This window comes from Apium graveolens, chromosome 11 (genome assembly GCF_009905375.1).
Source record: "Apium graveolens cultivar Ventura chromosome 11, ASM990537v1, whole genome shotgun sequence".
NCBI lineage: Eukaryota > Viridiplantae > Streptophyta > Magnoliopsida > Apiales > Apiaceae > Apium > Apium graveolens.
In genome coordinates, this window is record NC_133657.1 from 10,787,368 (window position 1) to 10,796,350 (window position 8,983).

Sequence of the window (8,983 nt, forward strand, 5' to 3'; positions counted from 1 at the left end):
TATACATATGCTTCAAAGCTTTATTTTGATGGTCAAGTAAAGCCATATAGACCATGTAAATAACAAATGAATTTTCCCAGGAAGCATTGCCTGGCTTCCCAGTACTTTACCAAGCAGTGCTTTCATCTACCACAAAACCTATACCCGTTGCTGCGTTGGCGTCCTTGACATCATATTACCGGAATCCTGTAAGATTGAATTCAAATCCGTTTATTGTATCAGAATCCTGCAACTTGTGATATCTTATTGTTTAATGCATCGCTACTTCTCTATCAAAACAACTGCTGGTTTTGTTTCTTGCATTTACATGGCTGTCATATTTCCCTATTATTTTTGTAAGCTGCAGGCATCCATGTGGTTAATCGATTTGCTTCAGATTGATTTTGCAGTTGCATTAAATCCAAATTGATCCTGTCATGCAATAATGAATTTCTTCTCACAAGCTCAAGTAATAGTTTCCTATAGAGAGCAGCAATGAAGATGTTGTAGATCTGATGGACCTTTTAAGCAACAGAGCTTTATGTTTAGTATAGGAATACTTCCAAAAGTAGACTTAGATACTAATTCTGTAGAGGAGCCTAGATTTTCCGAACTTAACAAGTAAATCTCTGCAAGTGAGCAGTTCATTTTGCTCACTTCTGAAGTAGGTACTGCGGCAGTAGCACTGATGCCTCAGATTCTTATTGATGCTTCAAGCAATATAGTGTGTGAATTGCTCAAATCAGCTTGGAAATTCTCGGAAGGATATGTCTTATGCATGCATAAATTATATCTTGTAGTTCAATAAACTTATTATATATCATGACTATAGATTCTATGTTATTCAGGTGATACAAGTTGGGGCTGCCAGATTGTTGTCCATGCTATTCTGTGTCGCAGATCATTCACAACTCTATATATCTGGAAATGCATGTTTCCAGCCATAACCACCGGCACAATTGACTTCATCACCAACTCCGGCCTCATCACTCCCATTGATGCCACTCCTACACCACTCTTAGCTGTACCGTACGCTGCCCCCATACCTAAACCAATAACAATCCAATACAAGCATAAAAAAACAGAAAATACAAAAACTTTTCAAAATGACTAAATATATGATACATCAAAATGAATTTTGTCTTTTATTGTCCAATACACGACATCTTTACAACTAGAATTCTTACACATCCATTCTATTACAACTTAAAATCATAGATGCATACAAATATATATATATATATATATATATATATACTAACCCTATTCAGGTCAAATCCAAATAATAATCGGAAAAGTGTGACAACCGAATCTAAACATAAACAAAATGAGCAAAAACAGTACAAATTAAAATTAATTAAATAATAAAATCAAGATCCAAACAATAAAACCGAAAAATAATCAGAAAAAACGTAAAAAAAATCACATGGGAGAAGAGATGATAGCATACATGAGAAAACTAAGCCAGCAGTAAGTCCAAGAAATCCAAAGAAGGGGGCAGTTTCATCACCGAAGAATGCTGTTGACATCTCTTTTCTTCTTAGTGGAAGCTAATTTACAAACTGGGGTGAGTATAAATTGATTGGATCTGAGGAGAGGAGAAGAAGTAACTTATGATCTTTATATTGTTTTTAGCTGTTATTTATTTGTTCTTTTTATTTTGGGTTTTTTTTTATGAATATATCTAAATTTTACAATTTTTTTACAAAAAATGCTATCAGTTGTAAAAATATTTGTAAAAATATGTTCTGCAATTTTGTAACCATTTTATATTAGGTCACACAACACTGTAGAAGGGGGTTGAATACAGTGTTTAATACAATCAAATCGATTTTGAACACAAGTAACAGTAAACAAATATATTCAATAAGATAAACTCTGTTACAATGGAACTGTTCTCTTTCAGTGATGAACAAATATCACTAAGAGCTGCTAGGTTACAATGAATAATGTATCTCGATAATGATAACACTTATAATGTAAACCTAAGTTGTGTTTATATAGTACACAGTTACAAGATAACTTCTAATTGATATGAAATATAATTCTGTCTCCTAAAATATATCAATCAGATATCTTTTACAAGTCTTTTAGTCCTCTAATTCTTTTCATGCATATCTTCTTTTGTTTTGTCTCGATCTTCTTCTATAAATCAGCTTCCTTTCTTATCTGTAAGTCTTCCCGCACTTAAGTTCTGATATGACCTTAAGTTCTGATATTAAGTTCTGACTTCCAGTAAGTATTGATTCCCGTAAGTCCTGATATTTCCTATTTGTTAATATCTGAAAACTAAACATGAAACATATTAGATATGACATCTCAAATATATCTAACAATCTCCCCCAACTTGTAAATTATGCAAAATATACAAGTTAATAGATTTGATGATGTCAAAAACATGTAAGTACAAATGCATTAAAAATTTAACTGAATAACTAACTACAACTTACAGTCCTTGTAGTTTTTACCAATCTCTCTGAGTCAATCTGAATCCAAAATGGTTCTTGACAAAGTGTGATATCAACTTTTCTTCTTTTATCCTCAGAACCTGAGAGAGTGTAGTCTTGACTTGCTTCATCTCTTCATTCTGACTCCCAATCTGATAGATTGCAGTCCTTATAACAGAGATATGGTTTCTTTTTAAACCATCATTCAGTCTTATTGCTCTAGGATGAGAAGAATCTTCATTGTAGCATAAACATTTATCTTTCAATCTATCAGATTGAATTTCACTTCCATCATCTCCAACAATATTAGGAATGAATTCTGTAACCCTTGAACTAGAAATTCTTGCTTTATCTCTGATGGTCTTCAATATGAACTCTGACCATCTCCTGGTAATATCAGACTTTACCTCTAAAAGGTAATGAAAGAATTGAAGTTCTTTCAATGATTTGTTCAGTACATCTGATTCTGACATCTGATATGTTCTTCCATCTTCAAGAAATAGAATCAGATTTTCTTTGATATTGTGCTTTTTATGAACATCCACTACCACTTGAACAGAGATAACCTTATCCAGGTGTTTCTGTGTAACATCTTCAAGAGGTTTATCAGTCAGCATAAATGGTTCTCTGGTAAGCACATCAACTCCTGTTTTTATCTTAGCTTCATCAGAACCTAGTCCAGCTCTGTCTCTTGCTTCTCTGGCTTTCAATCCAACAGTCATGAAATCAGATAATAATTGGCTTTTCTTTGGATCTGATGATTTAACATTTTTCCACAGAAGTTTCTTTTTGTCAGCTACTTGAATCTTGTCTAAATCAACTTGAGCACTGTCAGAGGTTGATTTCCTGACTTTATCAGAGTTTACTGTTCCTTCAGTAACTTGTTATTCTTCACTCTGAACAACTTGAGCTTTGTCAGAGGTTGTCTTGAATTCTTCAGTAATCTTCCTTCTTTTCAGAGTTTGAACATCTTCTTCTTTAGCAAGTGTATCATCAGTAACTTGAACCATTTTGCACACAGGTTTTATCAAGATTTGAGGAATTTTCATCTCCTGTGGCTTGATTGGTTCATCAACTTTTCCTTTTCCTTTTGACTTAGGATCAATCTCAGTTTGTGATCTTGTTTTGGGCTTTGATGCCTCAGTAATTGTCTTCTTTTTGATCACAATGCCTTTCTCCTTAGGCCTTGGAGGTTTCTTTGCAACAGAAACTTTTGGCTTTAGATTTGTCTTTTCAGCTTTAAATCTAGCTTCTTCCTCCTTGAGATTATCTAAATCCATTCCTGGATTATGCTTCAGAAATAATCTTCTAGCAATTTCCTCATCAAGTGTCTGAATCTTGGGATCCTTGTAGTAGACTGTAGTCTGCTTTCCCTTGAGCTTCAGATTTTGCATGAACTTTTGAGAATCTTGACTTCCACCTTATATCAGAACATCAGGCTTTGTCAGACTTTGCTCATCAGAACTTGATATCAAATTTTGAGTTTCAGTACTTGCTATCAGATTTTGAGTTGGAGCAGCTTCAGAATTTGTCTTCTTTTGAATAGAAGATTTGCTTGCATCAGTAATTAGTTTCCTAGAAGAAACCTTGTTGCTTTGCCCTTTACTTTGAACTTGACCTATACCCTTGCTAGGGTTTCCCTGGTCATCAGCTTCATCATATTTCTTCTTCAGTATTTGATCATTTGAGCATTTGGACTTAACTATCTTCTCCCCCTTTTTGGCATCATCTGATAATAGGAGTGAGAGAAGAAGTTCCACTGAAGTTTGAATTTCATTCAATTGAGCCTGTTGAGAAGCTTGATTAGCTAGGATCTCGGAGATTTGGGCCTGTTGCTTCTCTTGAGCTTTCTCAATTGCTTCTACTTTCTCAATTCATCACAAATTATTAGTAACCACAATTTTAATCAAAACATTCATCAAGAAATACAGTTCAAGTAGATGAAGTAAACAGGCTTCAATGAGAACATTCACATGCACATAATACGAGATAAACAAAGACTAAATCTTGCAATCAAAAGAAATTTCATTAAAATATCAAAATAGTACATTTTATGAAATTTGTAGATTACATGCAAAAGATTACAAGATAATCCTAGTCTAAGATGGTGAACATTAACAGCCTTGGTCTAAGAAGGAAAGCTATCGATTAGTTCCTCCTGCTGCTGACAAATAACACTGCAAGACGGATGATCCGTTCTTGCTAAAGAAGAGCCTCTCTCCGTTCTTCTTCCAAGCGATCAAGATGGAGTTGATAGTCCATCTTAAAGAACAAGAGATTTGTCTGAACCTCTTGTGAAATCAAGTTCCATATCTCATCAGGAATGGCAGTGACGTGCCATTCTGTTCCCAGTCACCACAACTGAACTCGACGTTGAAGTTCTCATAGTTCATAAACATGTTTACAAGAACCATTTTTATGAAGGAGAAAAATAGAGAGAATGATTTTGTGTGAGAATAGAAGATGATATGTCTGAGATGAAATATTGGTTAAATAGCCAATGGAATATCAAGGGACTAGGGACTGATTAATGATTAAGTGTAGAGTTAATGATACCACGTCTCCCTAGACCGATGTGTAATGATTTGGGCAATATGTGAACAGTTAATAGTTAAAGCAGGAGTTAATGGGCACGGGAAATAAGTAATAATTACTGTGCACATGCAGTTTTTCAAGACAAACACGTTTACCACTAAACCAAATGATTAGGACTATTTTTATCTCACCTAATTATATTATGATAAAATATGACCGTTTCAGTATTTACCATAAATAAGTTAAGTAAATAAATAATGCCATGTAAGCATCAGAGTTTCCATCATGATTTAATATCAGAACTTGACTATTATCAGATTTTAACAGTCATCAGAACATGGCTTCTGTACTCAAAAAGTGAATGTCTGTTTATGTGATTCTTCATACAAATACTGACTTGTTTCTTCAGAGTTTAATCATCAAAACTTCCATCAGAACTTGTCCTCAGAATTTATGCAAATGACACTTAACTGTTTATCTGAAACACCTTGATCATCACAGTAATTTTCATCATTCATATGGAGTGAGAGTGTGCGTGCATTAGCAGAATATCAGATAAAGATTAAAGTCTGATAAACTTCAGTACATCTTAGAAATAAGGCATAACTGAGAAAAGTGCTTAAAATCTGTCATTAATTATGAAGTCTACTATAGAACAAATTTATGCAAGAGTCCACCTCAACTGTTTGTGCTCATTTTATGCATCTTTTGGAATTCCTTTTTACAATGGCTTCTCAGTGTAAGTGAGTCACAACTGCTATCAGAATTTATTCTATTATCAGAGTATTTCTCCAGTAATCAGAGAATGTGAAAAGTCACCAAGAAAAATTTATTTGCTTTTCTAATGCATATTACTTAATACCAGCAATGCACTTGGGTCTTCCCTTCCACATTTTTACTCTAGATCTCAAAGGAGTACCTGACTTCAATTTTTTTTCTTTTCATTTCTTTTCTTCAGATAAGTGAGACTTATTAAGCATGTGGTTCATCCTTAAGATTTACTGACATCAGAATTTAACAGATAAGAAGCAAGAATCTAGTTTGTGACTTAGTAATAAGATACACAAAGAAAATTTGACTAAGCTCAAAATCAGAATTTGCTTGTGTTAATGAGTTTCCACATAAACAACTACTTCAAATATGGGATTTCTAGTATGTTAAAGACTAATAGGTCAGCATCTAGTACATGTATCCTTATTGGATTGAATTGTCACAGAGCATTTAAAAAACTATCAGAGTATATAGATCCACATCAGATAACAATCAGCATTTAATGTATTTCACTTTAAGCACAAATTACATGAAGATAAGACAATCTGTAAACACTGATCATAAAGTCTGATGCATGAGAACAAAAACTAAGCAAATTTAAAGAAAGAACCTGAAACCATTCCAAGTTCATTTACCACTCTTGTAAAAGTAGCTTCACATAGTGGTTTTGTGAAGATATATGCTAGTTGTTGATCTGTTGGAACAAATTGCAATTCCACTGTACCTTCCATTACACGTTCCCTTATGAAATGGTACCTAATGCTGATGTGCTTTGTCATTGAGTGTTGAACTGGATTACCTATAATAAAAATAGCATTTTGATTATCACAGTAAATAGGTATTTTAGAAAATTCTAACCCATAATCCAGTAACTGATTCTTCATCCAGAGAATCTGTGCACTACAGCTTCCTGCAACAATATATTCTACTTCTGCAGTTGATATGGAAATTGATTTCTGTTTCTTGCTAAACCAAGAAACCAATCTGCCTCCAAGAAATTGGTAGCTCCCACTAGTGCTTTTCCTGTCTATTTTGCATCCTGCAAAATCTGCATCTGAGTAATCAATTAGCTTAAAATCTGATTTTTTAGGATACCACAATCCTAGATCAGCTGTACGCTTGAGGTACTTGAAAATTCTTTTCACAGCTATTAGATGAGGTTCTCTTGGATCAGCCTGAAATCTTGCACAAAGACAGGTAGCATACATGATATCAGGTCTACTTGCAGTTAGATAGATTAAAGAGCCAATCATACCTCTGTAGTTAGTAATATCTACTGATGAACCAGTATCTTTATCTAACTTGGTTGCAGTGGCCATGGGAGTGGATGCAGTTGAACAATCTTGCATTCCAAATTTCTTCAGTAAATTTCTGGTGTACTTGGATTGACAGATAAAAGTACCTTCTTCATTTTGCTTGACTTTTAGTCCCAGAAAATAACTAAGTTCTCCCATCATACTCATTTGATATCTTGACTGCATTAGCTTTGCAAACCTTTCACAGAGTTTGGCATTTGTAGAACCAAATATGATATCATCAACATATATCTGTACCAAAAGTAAGTCCTTTCCATGGTTGAGGTAGAACAGTGTTTTATCAATTGTACCTCTGTGAAATCCACTTTCCAGAAGGAATTGAGCTAAAGTCTCATACCATGCTCTAGGAGCTTGCTTAAGGCCATAAAATGCTTTGTCAAGCCTGTAGACATGATTTGGAAATTTTGAATCTACAAAGCCTGGAGGTTGTTCAACATACACCGTTTCTTCCAATTCTCCATTTAGAAAAACACTTTTCACATCCATTTGAAAGACTTTAAACTTTTTGTGAGCAGCATAAGCCAAAAAGATTCTTATGGCTTCCAATCTAGCAACTGGTGCAAATGTTTCATCATAATCAATACCCTCATATTGAGAGTAACCTTTAGCAACCAGCCTTGCTTTGTTCCTTGTAATTATGCCATAACTGTCAATTTTATTTCTGAACACCCATTTTGTGCCAACAATGGATCTGTTCTTTGGTCTTGGCACTAGGGTCCAAACTTTATTTCTTTCAAATTCATTTAACTCTTCCTGCATTGCTTGCACCCAATCAACATCTTGAAGAACTTCTTCAACTTTCTTTGGTTCAGTCTGAGATAAAAAAGAATGATAGAGACATTCATTTGATGTTGCAGTTCTAGTTCTGACACCTGCTTCAGGATCTCCAATTATTAAGTCAAGTGAATGTGATTTGGTCCACTTCCTTGCAGATGAAAGTTGATTTCTAGAACTGGATCCTCCCCCATGATCCATGCTGTCTCCATCAGCATTTTCTGATGCCCCCCTGTAGTTATGCTCTCCGAGACTTCAGAATTTGACTTGGATCCTTCAGGATTTGAAGTATCAGAGTTTCCAGAATTATAAGAATTTGGCTCACCATAACTTGATGAATCAGAACTTGAAGAGCCAGAGACAGGGTCTGATGCTTCTTGAGAGTCTTGAGTTATGGTAGGATCTTCAGCTTGCTCCCCCTGGACAGGTGCAATATTTTTTGGAGTTGTTACCACAGTTTCAATGACATTAGAACTTAACCCGTCAGAACTTACATGATCAGATTTTAAGTCATCAGAATTTACAGAATCAAAATTTAAATCTTCATTTTCAAATCTCAGTTGATCATGATCATTGATATCTTCAAGTCCAGTAATCTTCTTATCATCAAAAGATACATTGATAGATTCCATGACAACCCTTAATCTTAAATTGTAGACTCTGAAGGCTTTTGTGGAAAGTGAATATCCAACAAAAATTCCTTCATCAGCTTTTAGATCAAATTTTGACAGCTGTTCAGGATGAGTCTTAAGAACAAAACACTTACAACCAAATACATGAAAGTATTTCAGATTTGGCTTCTTTTTTTTCACCATCTCATATGGTGTTTTTCCATGCTTGTTTATGAGTGTAGCATTCTGTGTAAAATAAGCACTCTGCACAGCTTCAGCCCAAAAGTAGGTTGGTAGCTTTGCTTCATCAAACATAGTCCATGTAGCTTTAATGAGAGTTATGTTCTTTCTTTCTACAACTCCATTTTGCTGTGGAGTTCCAGGTGCAGAAAATTCCTGTTTGATTCCATGCTCTTTGTAGAACTCTTCCATGATTGAATTCTTGAACTCAGTAACATTATCACTTCTTATATTTTTAACAGAATCTTTGACCAACTTATCCAGCTATCTGACATGATCGGTTAGAGTAGATGCAATTTCATTCTTCTTG

General features: G+C 34.5%; 1 long non-coding RNA gene across 1 annotated transcript; it reads right to left on the minus strand.

Annotated features, from left to right (window-relative positions):
* Nucleotides 1-779: 779 nt before the first annotated feature.
* Nucleotides 780-1,646, minus strand: LOC141696733 (uncharacterized). The gene is made up of 2 exons (XR_012564477.1): nt 1,430-1,646; nt 780-1,025 (listed from the first exon to the last, which is right to left on the minus strand). It is a non-coding gene; the product is annotated as an uncharacterized LOC141696733 (long non-coding RNA).
* Nucleotides 1,647-8,983: the final 7,337 nt, after the last annotated feature.